This window comes from Bombina bombina, chromosome 4, assembly GCF_027579735.1.
Source record: "Bombina bombina isolate aBomBom1 chromosome 4, aBomBom1.pri, whole genome shotgun sequence".
Taxonomy (NCBI): domain Eukaryota; kingdom Metazoa; phylum Chordata; class Amphibia; order Anura; family Bombinatoridae; genus Bombina; species Bombina bombina.
This window is the reverse complement of record NC_069502.1, coordinates 268,144,545-268,161,327: the sequence shown is the minus strand read 5'-3', so window position 1 is coordinate 268,161,327 and position 16,783 is coordinate 268,144,545.

Below are 16,783 nucleotides of genomic sequence, written 5' to 3'. Positions count from 1 at the left end.
TTCAGACCAAGCATAAAAATAAGGGGCAAGATTACATATGCAGCGTCCCCCGCAAAAGCCGGCGCCGATGGTTTTTACGCGATTTTTGTATCACATATACAGCACCGCATATAAATACTGCACATATATTTCACCCGTCGGCCGCTATTTTTACTCCCATAAGCTAACATAGAACCACGTTGCAAATCAGTATCACATATTCAGTGCAAGGACTTACATGGCGAAAATTGAAAAATGTTACTCCATTTTCACCTCGCCACACATAGGCAGGCACAGCAAGACTTGCGCTGAGTATGTGAGCACTGTAACTCCCGTAACTGCTTGAAAATATTAACTAACACCTAACGCATGTGCAATATCTACCTGTCAACCGCAATCCCCCACTGCAATAACTAATAAAGTATATTACCCCTAATCCACCATAAACCCACATCGTAACTAATAAGAAAGGTATTAACCCCTAAACCGACAACCCCCCACAATGCAATATGCCTAATTAAACTATTAACCCCTAATCCCCCATTCACACACATCCCAAACTAGTATTAACCCCTAAATCCGCCAACCCCAACATCGCAAACTACTTATTAAAACTATTAACCCCTAATCCACCATTAACCCACAACGCAATAAACCTAATTAAACTATTAAACCCTAATCCACCAAACCCCACAATGCAATAAACCTAATAAAACTATTAACCCATAATACCCCAAACCCCACAACGCAAATAACTAATCACTAAGCCCCCTAACTTAACACCTCTAAATTAACCCCATTACATAAATTAAAATAAAAAACCTAACATTACTTTAAAAATAAAAAAACTAAGTTTAAATTAAGCTAAAATTACAAAAAATAAAAAAGACAATTTTTTTGCATTGTGGGTTAATGGCGGATTAAGGGTTAATAGTTTTATTAGGTTTATTGCGTTGTGGGTTAATGGTCGATTAGGGGGTAATAGTTTTAAGAGGTAGTTTGTGATGTTGGGGTTGGCGGATTTAAGGGTTAATACTTTTATTAGGTAGATTGCAATGTGGGTGAATTGAGAATTAGGGGTTAATAGTTTAATTAGGCATATTGCGTTGTGGGGGGTTGTCGGTTTAGGGGTTAATACTTTTATTATTAGTCCTGATGTGGGTTTGATGGGGTATATAGGGGTTTTACATGTCGGGTTTATTTTTAGGAGGCGGGTTAGACTTTTACGGGAGATTTTATACTTTTTTTTATTTTCTTAGGCGCCGGCAGTTTCTAAAGTGCCGTAAGTCACTGTCGACTCCTGAAATTTGTATTTGCGTTTATTTCTGGACATCGCTAGTTTATCCAATTTACGGCACTTTGTGAACTGCCAACGGGGTTTATTGGATACCCCAATGAGCAAGGTAAAATTACGGGCGGTGCGGGTTTCAGCGCTTGCGCTGAAGCCTGCGCCATATATGTAATCTCGGCTCTTGCCCAAGATCATGAAGTTTCGTGATATCATTGCTCTAGGTCTTGGGAAAAAAGTAAAAAAAAAAACCCTGATTTAAATAACAGTGAGTAAGATTTAAAGCACATACGTACAATGAACGTTAGGGCTAATGAGTGATGTAAGTTTCTCTCAGCATGGGTGACCGCAGAGATTTTTCCAGGGGAGGGCAAAAAGGGCAAATATACTAGAAAAGAAAAGAAAATGATATATATATATATATATATATATATATATATATATATACTGTATATATATATATTGAAAATTATCCCAAAATACTACTAGTCCTAGTTAAATAGTACACTATACATTTTGAAGTCACTATATGCTAAACTTTAATACACTTTCATACACTTCTTGTATGCACACAGATACATTGGCACAGACACACACTGTCACTCACATATACTGACGCACAATGAAACTAACAAGCTGGGGCGTGGTTTCACCGCAGACATGTTAGGTCGCATAATTTTGGAGCTCTGCTAATTTATTGCCTAATCTTCTATTTACATTACTCATAAAGAGCCACTCTAACTTGATACCTTACATTAATACTAAGAAGCTGGCATAATACAAGAAGAGATTGTTTTTAATATGATTTATCAAGCAGGAACCTTCAATCGGTCTCTCTAAGCCTGTATGCAGCAGCCTAACATCATTCTCTTCTCTCAACATCTCCCCCCCCCCACCCCCGGTTAGCTGGATAGCCGGGTTAAGCTGTTATACTTGGCAGGAACAGTATACGAAGTAACAATAGCTGGACTTACAGATCACTGTAGAGCTGAGCCCAAGCCACTGCTGAAGATGGAATATGCTGTCACCGATATGCTACATATGCTTGCCCACAAGATGGATGCTCAATTTCATTCGCTTACCAGGCTCCTAAGGACAGAACAAGGTGCTACTACTGATGGTGAGACAGATCATCTTCTTACAGATCCGGCGCAGTCGTCTGACTTAGTGAGTGAGGTGCTCATGACCTGTACCCTGGGTGGCTCAGATGTACCCAAAATACAGCGGGAAGATATCGGCACCAAACTACCGACAAAGGATGTCGCACTGACCGAACCACCTTCCTTATGGGATAATCGCAGTCCCCTGTCTGAGTCTGTGACAGGGAGCCCTGGGCGAGGCGGCCGGTCGTTGGGGGACCTCGGTGCACTGGAGATATCACATTACTGGAGGACCTGGACAGGCTATACACTGTAGCTGATATATCCCTGATAAGGCAGCTTGACAGTAGCTACGGAAAAGATCTTTCTCTTCTTTGGGTCTCTTGGGATACAGGACTACTACCGAAGGCCTCCAATTTTCTTGCCTCATTCAGTGATTTCTATCTCCCAACCACCCAGGTATATAAGAAGGAGACAGCTTGGTTTATACTCCTTGAATATTCCCATACCCGCTCAGCTTGTGGCATAGGTTGACTCTTTAGCCTGTCCTCTGAATTCATATGGAGATGCCAGAATCTGTAAAAGGTTATATATTTTGGAGGACTGTTGCTGATTTTTGCCTATCCTTAGCCTGCATACTTATAAGAATGATTTTCCTAAGTGGCCCTTACGACATAGGCTATATTCCATTTTAGCTGCCGAGAATAGATATCACTTTAATTATAGCTAACATATAGTCCTCTCTAACTCATAAGACATTAATGGAACTATTACTGAGATATTAAATGAAGGACTACCTTCCTGAATGTATGCAAATGTCCCTCACAACTACCCCTATGATTAATATATAGTGGATTAGCAGAACTACCTTTTTTTTATTTTTTTATTAAAGGTAGTAGTATATGGTTTATTGTCATGGTACGCCCTGTTTAAGAAATATTTCATTTGTCTTGTTTTTATAGTTATCTCCTCCCTTTATTGCCTACTCTTTATCCTAGTCCCTATTACTATTGTAGTCCAGGGTAGAAAATTCCGGTGTATATGTATAATTCCTAGTGCAAACCTGCTTCTATTTATTTTTGTTATTTGTTTTCCAGGGTATAAGTAATGAAACACTCTTATATATCTGATCTCGGGGTTGGGAACTTATCACTCATATATATTGAACCCTTGTTTATACTAAACCCCTAGTATACCCCCTAGAATAGCCGAAAGAAACCTCCATTTCCTTTTTTAGACCCATATTGATTCAGATGCAATATCTTAACATAGAGGGAGAGGAACAATTATATATTTAAAGGCAAAACTAGAAGAACTTAGAGGACACTATTCTGTATATGTTAAGGATAGACTTACAGGACAGAATTGCGTTATCACACAATCAGACTACTACAGTGCAATGGAATAGCTACTGCTCTTTGCCCATAGCTTCTCCTGATGGGGATTACAACATATCTCAACCCCCCTCCTTTAATAGCAGACCTGACATGAGACATCCTCTCCTTCTCTGCATTCACTTAGTTTAAAAGCACCAGAGTATCTATAAGTTTAGCACCGTAACTAAATCCCGCCCCTTCCTTCTCTCTTCTTTTCTTCATTTTAAGCGGCTCTTGCCCGCTGAATTTCTTTTCTCCTTCTTTTCCTCTTTCCATAGCTTAACAATAAAAAGAGAAACAAATTGAGTAACTTAGGGCACATTGTTCTACACTAATATCAAAGACCCTTAGAGTCTGCACCTTCATTATATGATATTCATCATGCACAACCGGCTTGTATTGACTCAACTATTTCTAAAATGTACAATGCATGTTTGTCTAATCTTCTCTGAATGATTATGGTTGTCCTAGGTTATGTATTATATATTACATATGCAAGTCTATCTGTATATCCATCCATGCGTAGATGGTCAATCTGGTTTTTTTTTGTATGTTTGTTTGAATTTGACTCTAACTTTCTCAATAAAAAACTTAATGTAAAAAAAAAACAAAAAAAACAAAAAAACAAGCTAAATAAAAATGGAAGGGAATTTGTATTGGGGCAGCAGGAAATATTGGGAGGTTGGCTTGGAGCTAAGTTTTGACAATATTTGAATGATTACTTGCAATATATATACTGTATATATATATATATATATATATATATATATATATATATACTGTATATATATATATATATATATATATATATAAAATTATTTAACCACTCCTTAGACTACACAATTCTGTGTGTGTGCATTCTCATTTAACCACTCCCTAGACTACACAATTCTGTGTGTGTCAGGATAAAAACCGGTAAAGGTGTAGTTTAGCATCCCAAATTCAGCAGTTACCACATCCCACCGTTGTGGGGGGGGGGCAAGTATAGGTTCCCAGTGGTGGTTGCACTTCCTGGTAACGATATTGGAACAGAGTGATCCGTTCCAATACCTGTCCCGGGCACCGCAACTGCTGCTGGGAACCTATGCATGCCCCCCCCCACCCCACCCTCACGTTACCTTTCTGAAGCAAATCCCATGGTAAAGTGTACTTTACTGAAGTAATTCCGACTATAAAAATACCACATCCCCCTCCACCCTTCCCCCACGGCGGGATGTGGTACCTTCCAAATTTGGGACGCTAAACTACACCTTTACCAAAAAAACTACTGCTTATTTGAAATTCAGAGTAGGTGTTATTGCTTTGTCTTTTTATTATGCACTTATTAATTATGCAATTTTTTTGCATTAAGTGATCCTATAATCTCTAAACTCCCAGAGAAGGTTTCTCTGCATTGTTACACACAATGTATTTGCAGCCATCACCAGCAGGCAAGGGGTTAAAATAGCTCAGTTTTAAGAAGCAGATGAACTCAGTGGAGCTTCACTTTATCTGGTAAGTTTGTTTCAGTTATTTCTGTTTTTGAAACGTGTCTTCTATACACGAAACCTGCAGAGCTTGCTGCTGGCCCAAAGTAATTTGTATTTTTCAGTGTGCAGACTTGTTTCAGATATAGCTTATATGTGTGACTTTCATTTCAGTCTCTTCTTTGATGTTTATGAAGAAGCAACATATTCCGACTTATAAGAAAAGATTTTCACTTTGTCATATATATTTTCAGCTTGTGTATGCTTAGGACCCTATTATCAATTTTATAACATAATATTAATTATTTTAAAAGACTTTTGAGAATAATTTGTTCATTATGGGAAAGCAATCTGTGGGACAAATGCTTTACAGGGATTCCTTTGCTTACCAACCTTTTAAAATTACCTTAAATTTACCCAAGCTATTCTAGACCTTTATAACTAGATTGTCCCACTTTTTATGTCTCATATTTCTCAAGCCTCAATTTCTTGTATTTTTTAAACAACCAATCACTAAAAGGTATACGTGTATATAAGTCACTATGTTCTCCTTTTTCAACACTTCAGAAAGTTCAGTCAGAAAGAAACAAAACACATACAATATTTTGGCCTTACCAGGCTTCCATAGCTCCTGCAAGCCAGGAAAAGTGGAGCAGACTTTCCAACCTTGTTTGGCATTTTCAAGTGGCAGAGCACGGAATCTCAACACATCTTAGTAGGAAGGACTCCTTTCTGTGAGTCAAGATTTCCACTACGGATTCCATCGAGATGTGTGAGAGGGGTACCACAGAATCATTCAATAGAATAAGAGCTGCTTGAATCCTATTGGCTGATTTGAACAGTCAATAGGATTTTAGCAGCTCTAATTCCTAATGGCTGATTCAAATTTTTCAGCCAATAGGAATGCAAGGGACGCCATTTTGAAATGGCTCCCTTGCATTGAAGATTCAGTGTATGGCGGCGACCGTATGAAGAGGATGCTCTGCGCCGGATGTCTTCAGGATGGACCCATTCCGCGCCGCCGGGATCAAGATAGGAAAGGTCGCCTGGATGAAGACTTCTTGCCTCCTGGATTAGGACTTTGCCACCTGGATGAAGAAAGAAAAGGCCGTCTGGATGAAGACTTCTCGCTGCCTGGATGAAGATCGTTCAAGCGGGACTTTAAAAACTGTAAGTGGAACGTTGTGGGTTAGAGTTAGGTTTTTTTAAGGGTTTTTTGGGTGTTTTTTTTTTAGATTGTGGTTTGGGCTATTCCTAAACAAGCTAAATGCCCTTTTAAGGGCAATGTCCATACAAATGCCCTTTTCAGGGTAATGGGTAACTTAGGTTTTTGTTAGAGTTAGGTTTTTTATTTTGGGGCATTGGTTGGGTGGTGGGTTTTACTGTTGGGGGATCTTTGTATTTTTTTTACAGGTAAAAGAGCTGTTTAACTTAGGGCAATGGCATACAAAAGGCCCTTTTAAGGGATATTGGTAGTTCATTGTAGGCTAGAGTTTTTTTTATTTTGATAGGGCTATTAGATTAGGTGTAATTCTTTTTTATTTTGGATAATTTTGTTTGTTATTTTTCGTAATTTAGTGTTTTTAGTGGTGGTGATGTCAGGAGCGGCAGATTGGGGTTAATAATTTTAATATAGTATTTGCGATGCGAGAGGGCATCGGTTTAGGGGTTAATAGGTAGTTTATGGGTGTTTAATGTACTTTGTAGCAGTTTAGTTATGAGTTTTATGTTACAGTTTTGTAGCATAAAACCCATAACTACTGCTTTTAGATTGCGGAACGGATCTTGTCGGTATAGGCTGCAATGCAAGCTTTTTAGCCTCATCACAAAACTCGTAATGGCAGCACTATGGAAGTACCATGAAAAAAACGTAATTTTTACATGTGCGGGACTGACGTTGTGGTACAGGCTAAAAGGCTTGCAGTACAGCTATACCGACAAGACTTGTATTGGCTGCGGTGCTGTTTTAACGCTGAAATGGACATTTTTTTCAGCGTTAAAACACGAACGCAAAACTTGTAATCTAGGTGATTATTAGTTAAATTCATGAAAAACTTACTTTTGGATTCTAACTTAGGTATTTCCTTTTCTAACCGCTACTGTCCTAATGATCGCTCCGGCAGCCCCGACACATAAAGATTTTTTTTTTATGCTTGTTTGCCTTCAGCCAATCAAATTTCTGGCATTTTAGCATGTTTGTTGGAAGAAAAAAAAAGATCTGTGCAAGCTTTCCTTACGTCATGGTGAACATTAGCATTAGTTGAACGTATGCGCATTATCATTGTTGAAGTCACTGATGCCCACAGTGCTTGCGATACGGATCATCTACAGACAATCTTGATTTCAGATTAGGAAATTTATATTTATTTATTTATATTTATGAAAGATTAATAGAAAATATGCATATCAAATACTCAATATGTACAAATAACTTTAAATTAATTTTTGGAATATTTATATTTTACTTACTATTATAAATTACTCGTTATAAAGGGGTAATCACACTCTCTTATTACTGCAGCTTATAATAATTATCCTGCTCTCATGGCTCCTGAGATATACAAGGAATCGATTGAGCGATTCATTGTATTTCCATTAGCGTAAACTGTTGCATTGCACATGCGCAGAGAGTCTGTTTAGCGATTCTAGCCTTAGGATGTAAACAATGAATGCCGTGATTCATTGTTTACATTTTAGACGGACGATTTAAATAGAGCATGCGCTGACAACGTATTGAACGTACGCACATATTGAATAAGGAGGTTGAATGGGGCGGAGCATGTCAATGATGGTGTATAATATAAAGTAAGTTGTTTTATATATAATTAACTATTATATTTTATATAATATATAGCGACTGAAGCATGTAATAGTATGTAAATTCATTTGTGAGGGCTTGGATACGATAACTTTACCATCACTTTAAGGAGCATTACCAGCCACTTGTGATGGCTGGTTATTTAACGTGCACCCATAAACGGGCACATTTTCCCCTATATGGGAGCACCATAAAATGGTGCTCCACTTGTAATCTAGCCCTGTATAAACTATTATAGGAACCAACAAAATTTATAATTAATGGAACAGTAAACATTCAGAATAATGTTATATAATTCTAGAATTGTATAACATTATTTTAGCTGTAATTTCAAAAATTAAAAGTATTTCTAGATTTTGAAGTGTAACGTTGGACTGCACTCCAGGATCTACTGAGCGGGTCTTGGATATCCAAAGCGCTTTGCTGGCACATCTTAGTAAGAAGGACTCCTTGCTGTGAGTCAAGCTTTCCACTTCGGATTCCATTGAGATGTGTGAGAGGGGTACCACAGGACTCGCTATACACTTATACACTTGTCTTTTTATGCATTCTAATAAGTGTCTGTATTTTAGTGTGGAAATTTTAATAAACATTAACGTTTTAACTTGAATCAAAGATGCGCTTCTCTGTTTTCTTTTGTTATTAATCATTTGACCCAAGAAACCTATCATTTTTTGTTTTTGTTTTTGTTAATACAGAGTTAGCAGAAGATGGAGCAACCTATCATTCATTTTAGGGACAAAGTCGGCAAGTGGGCAAAATAAATAATGAATGCACATTACATATTGTTTTTGAACTAAGTATAATTAAACATTTTGGCTTAGATTACAAGTCGGGTGTAAATATCTAGGTATATAAGCATATATACTGTGTGCAGAATTATATATCATTATTCTGAACGTTTACTGTCCCTTTAACATTTCATGGTTCTCCCATTGACTTTCAATGTAATGCATCCTACACAAATTAGTTTTCCCACAACTGACCAGACAGAAGTCACAATCATTTTTAACATAATTTTTGGTTATTGGCCTGTTGAACATTATAACCGGCTTCCATAAATAAATTTGGCCTATGAAGGTTACTTGGACATGATTAAGTTACAAAAAAAATACAAGCAGTGCACAATGCCAGGCAGCAGCTACAAAGACATATCAGATACTAACATGAATAAAAATGAGAATTGATTAATTATTATTATCATTTATTTGTATAGAGTCGCTGGGTACAGAGATAGGGGTATACAATGACAAACATTTGTGATAAGATACAAAATATAGCAAATCTAGTACATGAGAAGAACCCAGCTCCAAAGAGCTTACAGTCTACAGGTTGAGGTTTTCAGGGTGGTTTGGGGTAGCTTGTCACATGGAGTGAAGCAGTGCATGAGAAGTCTTGGAGGCAAGAGAAGGAACTAGGCATAAAAGGTGTGGAAAGACGTAGGTCAGAGGTTGATCAAAGAGGACAGACCTGGGAGTATTTAGAGGTGACAGAGAAAATATGGTTGGGAGTGAGGCTGTTGAGTGCTTTATAAGTTAGGGCTAATAAGTTGAATTGTATTCAAGCGTGTATGTGGAGCCAGTGTAGAGACTGGTGGAGCAGCATATGTAGATCGGTGACTTAGAGGAAGAGAGGGCATGGGAGGGAGGAGAGGCAGTGTTTGGGAAGGCCATTTAGAAGTAGATTGCAGTAGTCAATGCGTGACAATACAAAACAAAAAAGGGGTATTGCGCAATAAAGGTACTGAAGCTCTTTAAAAATAAGGATTCAAAGAACAAATCCTTGTTGTATGTCAGGAGCACGACCTTGTTCGGATCATTAAGCTACCATTTACGGTTTAAGTACAAATCCAACATAGGATCTTCTTCTCCCTCCTTCCCCCTCCTCCCTCCTTCCCACTCACTGCCATGATGTAGCGTGGCGTAGAGGTCCCACCCGCTCCCGCCCCCTTCCAAAAGTAAAGTTACACTCATAATAACACTACCTAATAAAAATTATTTTAAAACAAATTGCAATAAATAAGTTACAAGGGCTCAAAGATATAAGGTCTCAAAAGTGCTTTTACATATGGATCCACAGGAACACATATATAAATATATGTATGCATATAAATATATATACATGTATTTTTATAAATATGTATATATGTATTTATTTGTGTATATATGTTTTTACAGACATATATACACATATAAATACAGATATTCATATGTATAGAAATACATACATCTCATTGCAATACATACTGTGTACATGTATCTTCATTGCAATCCTGCGCTCAAGCTTGAGCAAGTTGGCAGCTGTTATTTTTTCTTTTCAAAATGAGGCTCCATTAAAGTCTATGGGGGAATACAATCATACGTTCGCAACTTTGCAAAGTCTTTTTTTCTGCACAAGGATGCGAAGTTGAGCGTAGATAAAGCACTCATGGGAGCGCAAAGTTATGTGACTAGCGCTGCGGCTGCTGATGGAATTAGCTGCAGTTTCCACTCGAGACCAGCAGTGCTCTGTGTCCAGAGAAGTACTTCTACTATGTGTTTAACCCCTTTGTGGGTAAATACTTAAAGGACCAGTCAATACAGTAGATATGCATAATCAACAAATGCATGAAAAGAAGACAATGCAATAGCACAAAGGGGCCTATTTATTAAAGGTCTTGCAGACCTGATCCGACAGTGTGGAACAGGTCCGCAAGACCTCGCTGAATACAGAGAGCAATACGCTCTCCGCATTTAACATTGCACCAGCAGCTCACAAGAGTTGCTGGTGCAACGCCGCCCCCTGCTGACTCGCAGCCGCCAGCAGGGTGGTGTCAATAAACCCGATCGTACTCGATCGGGTTGATTGCCAGCGATTCAGCATCAGAGCAGGCGGACAGGGTTATGAAGTAGCGGTCTTTAGACTGCTGCTTCATAACTGGTGTTTATGGCGAGTCTGAAGACTCGCCAGAAACAAAGGCCCACAAGCTCCGTTCGGCCCCTTAGACTGAACTTCAAATGAGTAGTAATTTTTTTTTTTTAAATAAATTGCAAAGTTATGTCAATACTTCCCCTGTATCATGTGACAGCCATCAGCCAATCACAAATGCATATACGTATATGCTGTGAATTCTTGCACATGCTCAGTAGGAGTTGGTGACTCAAAAAGTGTAAATATAAAAAGACTGTGCACATTTTGTTAATGGAAGTAAATTGGAAAGTTGTTTAAATGTGCTGCTCTATCTGAATCATGTGAGTTTAATTTTGATTTGAGTGTCCCTTTAATACTGAAAATGTACTGCATCATTTTCCATTATACATAATACATATATTCTACAGAGAATTATTTCTTTATCTTAAAGGGATATTCCAGCTAAAATTGGTATGCACAGATGTACATTTTAGTTTTGAATAGAAGCATTTTTGCAATGAACATGTATTATACAAAATATTCCTAGTAAAAGCTTTATTTCAAGAGTGTACTTAGGTATGATTTGAGCACCAGCATTTTAAACATTGCCTGTAACCTGGACCTACATGTTCCAATAAAGGTTTGTGAAATGCCATGCTGCTGTGGGAACTTATTTGGACACCAGTATTTTAAACACAGCCTAAAGTGCTTGTATCATCTGGTAAAGACTCAATTTGCATTATTGATGACATGATTCAAGTCACACTCGGCTAGATTACGAGTTTTGTCGGTAAGGCCGTGCGGTGCTAACGCTCAGTTCCTGCTCACCGCTCACCTGCAAACAACGCTGGTATTACAGTTTTTTTTCAACCCGGCGTTAGCCTCTAAAAAGGGAGCGGAGAGCAAAATTTAGCTCCACATCTCACCTCAATACCAGCGTTGCTTGTGGTAGCGGTAAGCTGGCTAAACGTGCTCGTGCACGATTTCCCCATAGGAAACAATGGGGCTGAGCCGGCTGAAAAGAAGTCTAACACCTGCAAAAAAGAAGTGTTCAGCTCCTAACGCAGCCCCATTGTTTCCTATGGGGAAACACTTTTAATGTCTACACCTAACACCCTAACATGAACCCCGAGTCTAAACACCCCTAATCTTACACGTATTAACCCCTAATCTGCCGTCCCTGACATTGCCGACACTTGCATTATATTATTAACCCCTAATCTGCCGCTCTGTACACCGCCGCCACCTACATTATATTTATGAACCCCTAATCTGCTGCCCCCAACATCGCTGCCACCTACATTATATTTATTAACCCTTACTCTGCCCCGCCACTATAATAAAGTTATTAACCCCTAAATCTAAGTCTAACCCTAACACCCCCTTAATTTAAATATAATTGAAATAAATCTAAATAAAATAACTACAATTAAATAAATTATTCCTATTTAAAACTAAATACTTACCTATAAAATAAACCCTAAGCTAGCTAAATATAACTAATAGTTACATTGTAGCTAGCTTAAGGTTTATTTTTAATTTAAAGGCAAGTTTGTATTTATTTTAACTAGGTACAATAGTTACTAAATAGTTATTAACTATTTAATAACTACCTAGTTAAAATAAATACAAATTTACCTGTAAAATAAACCCTAACCTAAGTTACAATTACACCTAACACTACACTAAAATTAAATTAATTCCCTAAAATAACTACAATTAAATACAATTAAATTAAATTAGCTAAATTAAGAAGAAAAAACCCCTACTAAATTACAGAAAATAAAAACATAATTACAAGAATTTGAAACTAATTACACTTACTCTAATCCCCCTAATAAAATAAAAAAGCCCTCAAAATAAAAAAATTCCCTACCCTATACTAAATTACAAATAGCCCTTAAAAGGGCCTTTTGCAGGGCATTGCCCCAAAGTAATCAGCTCTTTTACCTATAAAAAAAAAATACAATACCCCTCAACATTAAAACCCACCACCCACACACCCAACCCTACTCTAAAACCCACCCAATCCCCCCTTAATAAAACCTAAAACTAACCCCTTGAAGATCACCCTACCTTGGGACGTCTTCACCCAGCCGGGCACAAGTGGACTTCCAGAGGGGCAGAAGTCTTCATCCGATCCGGGCAGAAGAGGACATCCAGACGGGCAGAAGTCTTCATCCAGCCGGCATCTTCTATTGTCATCCATCCGGAGCGGAGCGGGTCTATCTTGAAGCCAGCCAATGCGGAGCATCCTCTTCTTCCAACGACTCCCGACGAATGAAGGTTCCTTTAAATGACGTCATCCAAGATGGTGTCCCTTGAATTCCGATTGGCTGATAGGATTCTATCAGCCAATCGGAATTAAGGTAGGAAAAATCATATTGGCTGATGCAATCAGCCAATAGGATTGAACTTCAATCCTATTGGCTGATCCAATCAGCCAATAGGATTGAGCTTGCATTCTATTGGCTGTTCCAATCAGCCAATAGAATACAAGCTCAATCCTATTGGCTGATTGCATCAGCCAATAGGATTTTTCCTACCTTAATTCCGATTGGCTGATAGAATCCTATCAGCGAAACGGAATTCAAGGGACGCCATCTTGGATGACGTCATTTAAAGGAACCTTCATTCGTCTGGAGTCGTTGGAAGAAGAGGATGCTCCATGTCTGCTGGCTTCAAGATGGACCCGCTCCGCTTTGGATGTATGAAGATAGAAGATGCCGGCTGGATGAAGACTTCTGCCCGTCTTGAGGTCCTCTTCTGCCCGGATCGGATGAAGACTTCTGCCCCTCTGGAGGTCCACTTGTGCCCGGGTGGGTGAAGACGTCTCAAGGTAGGGTGATCTTCAAGGGGTTAGTGTTAGGTTTTATTAATGGGGGGATTGGGTGGGTTTTAGAGTAGGGCTGGGTGTGTGGGTGGTGGGTTTTAATGTTGGGGGGGTATTGTATTTTTTTACAGGTAAAAGAGCTGAGTACTTTGGGGCAATGCCCCGCAAAAAGCCCTTTTAAGGGCTATTTGCAATTTAGTATAGGGTAGGGAATTTTATTATTTTGGGGGGCTTTTTTATTTTATTAGGGGGATTAGAGTAGGTGTAATTAGTTTAAAATTCTTGTAATTATTTTTTTATTTTCTGTAATTTAGTGTTTGTTTTTTCATAATTTAGTTTATTTTATTTAATTGTATTTAACTGTAGTTAGTTTAGGGAATTAATTTAATTATAGTGTAGTGTTAGGTGTAATTGTAACTTAGGTTAAGGTTTATTTTATAGGTAAATTTGTATTTATTTTAACTAAGTAGCTATTAAATAGTTCATAACTATTTAATAACTATTGTACCTAGTTAAAATAAATACGTTGCCTGTAAAATAAAAATAAATCCTAAGCTAGCTACAATGTAACTATTAGTTATATTGTAGCTAGCTTAGGGTTTATTTTACAGGTAAGTATTTAGTTTTAAATAGGAATAATTTAGTTAATTGTAGTTATTTTATTTTGTTTTATTTAAATTATATTTTTTAGGGGGGTGTTAGGGTTAGGTTTAGACTTAGGTTTAGGGGTTAATAAATTTAGTATAGTGTCGGCGACGTTGTGGGTGGCAGATTAGGGGTTAATAAATGTAGGTAGGCAATGCCCATCCAAATGCCCTTTTCAGGGCAATGAGGAGCTTATGTTTTTTTAGTTTAGCTTTTATTTGGGGGGTTGGTTGTGTGGGTGGTGGGTTTTACTGTTGGGGGTTGTTTGTATTTTGTTTACAGGTAAAAGAGCTGATTTCATTGGGGCAATGCCCCGCAAAAGGCCCTTTTAAGGTTTAGTTTAGACTTGGGGGGGGGGTTATTTTGGGGGGGCTTTTGTATTTTGAAAGGGCTATTAGATTAGGTGTAATTAGTTTAAATATCTTGTAATTTGTTTTTTATTTTCTGTAATTTAGTGTGTTTTTTTGGGATTTAGCTAATTTAATTTAATTTATTTAATTGTATTTAATGTAGGTAATTGTATTTAATTGTAGTGTAGTGTTAGGTGTTATTGTAACTTAGGTTAGGTTTTATTTTATAGGTAAATTTGTATTTATTTTAGCTAGGTTGTTATTAAATAGTAAATAACTATTTAATAACTATTCTACCTAGTTAAAATAAATACAAACTTGCTTGTAAATTAAAAATAAACCCTAAGATAGATGCAATGTAACTATTAGTTATATTGCAGCTATCTTAGGGTTTATTTTATAGGTAAGTATTTAGTTTTAAATAGGAATAATTTAGATAATAATTGTAGGTTTTATTTAGATTTATTTAAATTATATTTAAGTTAGGGGGTGTTAGGGTTAGACTTAGGTTTAGGGGTTAATACATTTAGAATAGTGGGTGCGACGTTGGGGATGGCAAATTAGGGGTTAATAAGTGTAGGTAGGTTGCGGCAACATTGGGGGCAGCAGATTAGGGGTTAATAAATATAATGTAGGTGGCGGCGATGTTGGGGGCAGCAGATTAGGGTTAATAAATATAACATAGGTGGCGGTGATGTCCGGAGCAGCAGATTAGGGGTTAATAAGTATAATGCAGGTGTCTGTGATGTCGGGGGCGGCAGATTAGGGGTTAATAAGTATAAGATTAGGGGTGTTTAGACTCGGGGTTCATGTTAGGGTGTTAGGTGTAAACATACATTTAGTTTCATAACTATTCAAAAGAAAAATATGTAGGTCTTAGACGACCCACATTGAGTTCCCTCTGTCCAGCACCAGAGTATAAAGTCACCTCTAAACTAACTAGTGCAATAGGAGATTAAAGGACCTTATAAAAAGCCTCCCATTTAAATACTCAGAAAAAACAATATCCATAACATTGGAATTAATAATAATTGTAATATACAATAATTGAATTATACTAAATGATACTTTATTGCCACCTGAGATTACACAGACTATTTTATCTATATATACGAACGTGGGCCCACTTAGACAGAAGGTGTTACAATGTATTAAACAAATAAACTCTGCTGCAAAAGTTCCATTTGTATTATAAGCAGCATATAATTATGCCTCTGCTTGTCTGGTATCTGTGGAGCATTTTTAGAAAAACGCTCTTATCTTACATCTTCAGTGGGAGAGAATTTCAGGATTCATACACTCACGGGTATTATTCCACATCAATTACAGAGACTGCCCTCATACAGGAGTATAACCAAAAGTGGATAGATTAAAAAACAGAGTCATTTTCGACATCCTTAAAACATTGCGATCATATCACATAAGGACGTCTGCCTCACCAGTTAAGCATATGTATCTCTGTTGTAAACTTTGTAACTTGTAACCTTGTAACGCAGCTTACTTATCCTGCGCTTACCTTGATTGTAGGTTCTCTTAGCAGTTTACTTCTATATCCAACTTACAAGACAGCCGTGAATTACGCCATCCGTTCCTCCTATTTCTCTCTCTGCAGTCCTGAAGATTTCCCCTCCGTGAATGTACCTGTATCTCGACCACGTCTGTGTCTCCAGTGAGCAAAAAACATGGAGGGTACAGCTGTAACCCTCTCACAAACTGATTGCGACTAGCAACACTCGTTGCACTCTCATTGGTGTACCCTTCCATGGCTTCATCTCTTTGTAAAGAAAAGAAGATATTTTACTTCAAACTTTCCTCAGTGGCTACATCCCATTGTAATGGAGCTTTAAGTATTCAATCAGGATGCTAGTACAGGAACTTGCAAGGACCATGCATCTGGCATGTGCAGACACAGCAACTATATTTCCCTACTCAGTTTAATGGAGATTACTATGAGATTCTGCAAGATTTCAGTGAAATCCCATGAGATCACAGTAAAGCAAAATGTAAACTCAGCACTGATGAAGTTGATTGGCTAATTG